Source organism: Macrobrachium nipponense, chromosome 19 (genome assembly GCF_015104395.2).
Source record: "Macrobrachium nipponense isolate FS-2020 chromosome 19, ASM1510439v2, whole genome shotgun sequence".
Taxonomy (NCBI): Eukaryota; Metazoa; Arthropoda; class Malacostraca; order Decapoda; family Palaemonidae; genus Macrobrachium; species Macrobrachium nipponense.
The window spans coordinates 26,818,869-26,821,368 of NC_061088.1; the positions used below are offsets into that span (position 1 = coordinate 26,818,869).

The following is a 2,500-nucleotide window of genomic DNA, read 5'->3' on the forward strand; positions in this document are numbered from 1 at the left end:
CTAAATGACATACAAGTTCCAAAATATAACAAAAAGATAGAATATATGACTATAAGCTTACGAGTTGGCAAAATAAATATTAGCCAAAAAGATAGGGGACTTAAATGACAAGCGAGGTTTGCAAAATATAACAAAAAGATAGACTAAAATGACAAAGTGAGTTGCAAAATATAACAAAAAGATAGACTAAATGACAAAGCGAGTTGCAAAATATAACAAAACGATAGACTAAATGATAAAGCGAGTTGCAAAATATAGCAAAAAGATAGATAAGTACATTTTTCTCGGTGTTATCGAAAACAGACACAGACGAAAAGAAGAATGAAACAGAAAATAAAGATTTGTAAATACGTACGCCATGCACAATAAAATGAGGTACACTTTTTTTTTTTTATTCTCTACAGACAAGAATCTGTCAAAAAATTTATAATAAAAGTAGTAGTCGAAGTGACTCAGTGGTTCACGAACTCGCTCCACCAGAGAAACACCAGCCGTTGATTCACAGCGAAGAAAAGACTAGCGTACCTGATGGTTAGTCGAATGTGGTACATCGCAGCCGTAAGAGTTTGGAGATAGCAAATTCATCCCTAATGGGCTTCCTGGGCAATGGAAGGCTAACATACTCCGACATTATCTCCTTTAGTGGGGAAATGGCGTAGTATATTTGAACATGAAAAAAGAGCAGCATTAAAAATATACGTAGCCTTCTTCAAATATAAAGCATAATATATTATTTGGAAAGAAGCGAACTCGCTTCCTCAGCAGTAACCGCACCGACCTTCTCTCCGACAGGGTACAAATGAGGAAAGTAACTTGCCAAACAAAAATAAACAAATATGCAAGAGAGTAAAAAGAGAAAGATAAAACATTATAATATTCTGCCGGTCATTTATATCGGAGGCAGAGAAAGATGCATAAATGAACGGACGATTAAATGCATAATTCCGACAAATCTATGCAAATGCGTTTATTCCGAAACGGCTGGGGTGAGGTTGGGGGAGGAGGAAGAGGAGGAGATTACTAAGCATGTTATAAAGACGAATGCCATGGGGATGAGTAGTAACCCGAGCTGAAGGGGCTTTCAAGTGGCTCTTCTCGGTGGATTGCGAGGCTATTCTGCCATATCTAATTTGAAAGGGATTTTCTTTTCTAATATTCTTCTTATCTGACTTAAATAAATATTGGAATTTTTTTTATGTGAACCGGAAGAATTTTTTTTCTGAAATTCTTTATATGTGAAATGAATGGAAATTTGTCATTCTTTACCTAAAGTACCAATTGAAATCTGATATTTTTTTTATACCTAAACTTAAGGAAATTTTAACATTATTTCAGGACTGTAAAAATAAAGAAATTTATGACTTTCTTTATAAAGTGAGGGGGAAACTCAGATTCCTATTATCTGGTCAAAGCTAAATACTGACACCCTTTTTGTTTAGAATAAATGGAAATTAAGACTTTCTTAATATCTGAAAGGAAGGACATACTAAAACTACTGAAGAGTATTTATAAGAACTGTCATGAGAAAATGAAATTAAACTTGGTTAGCTACGAAAGGGTTGCTCGTTATTGTTTTCAGGTGTATTGTAATGAGCAACAATATGTTTCATGTAAAGTTTGAATTTTTTCCTTATATATCGTGTACGCTTATAAATCAAAAGGAATCCACTCGTGTTTAGATTCACAAACATGCTAAATATTTAAATTAAAAGCGGATGCTGTTAATGCAACACCAATAATAATAATAATGATAATAATAACTGGCAGCTAGTGTCCACACCATGAAAACTTTCGATGTCACCCAACAAAATGAAGACCTGTGACGCAGCCACTTACATGCCCAGGGGGCATGTGGCATGACCTTATACACGTAGCCCCTGATGAACGCGCTCTCGTAAAGGTACGAAGGCAGCTGTGGCACTAAAGGTACAATACGGTACGGGACGGTACGAAATTCCACAGAAGGCGCCGCGTGGGTACGTTTCAGATGCCTGTGTCATAGAGAGAGAGAGAGAGAGAGAGAGAGAGAGAGAGAGAGAGAGAGAGAGAGAGAGAGAGAGAGGTGTTGAAGGCGGCGGCTGGGTATGATTATATCCGTGTGGGATATGATTCTTGAGAATGCTGACATAAATGTTGGAAATCGTTGATGTTAATACTACGATACATAAAAGATGGTGTCGCAACGACTATGGTCATCGTTGCCGAGAATGATACGATGAAGTTTAGAAGTGTAAGGTAGTGACTAAAAATAAGAAGTCAAGATTATAACTATTAATGTACAGTATACAGCTCGGAATATTGGGGTAAAGGGCTGGAAGTATAACGATATGTATTTTAGTATCCTATGTTTGTTTGTTTGTTTGTAAGGTGCTTTTACGTTGTATGGAACCAGTGGTTATTCAGCAACGGGACCAACGGCTTTACGTGACTTCCGAACCACGTCGGGAGTGAACTTCTATCACCAGAAATACACATCTCTCAGTCCTCAATGGAATGCCCG

General features: G+C 37.0%; 1 protein-coding gene across 5 annotated transcripts in view; it reads right to left on the reverse strand.

The window, feature by feature from the left end:
* Positions 1 to 2,500, reverse strand: part of LOC135215357 (myosin light chain kinase, smooth muscle-like) — a 473,102-nt gene that overhangs the window by 350,155 nt on the left and 120,447 nt on the right. The window lies entirely within an intron of this gene.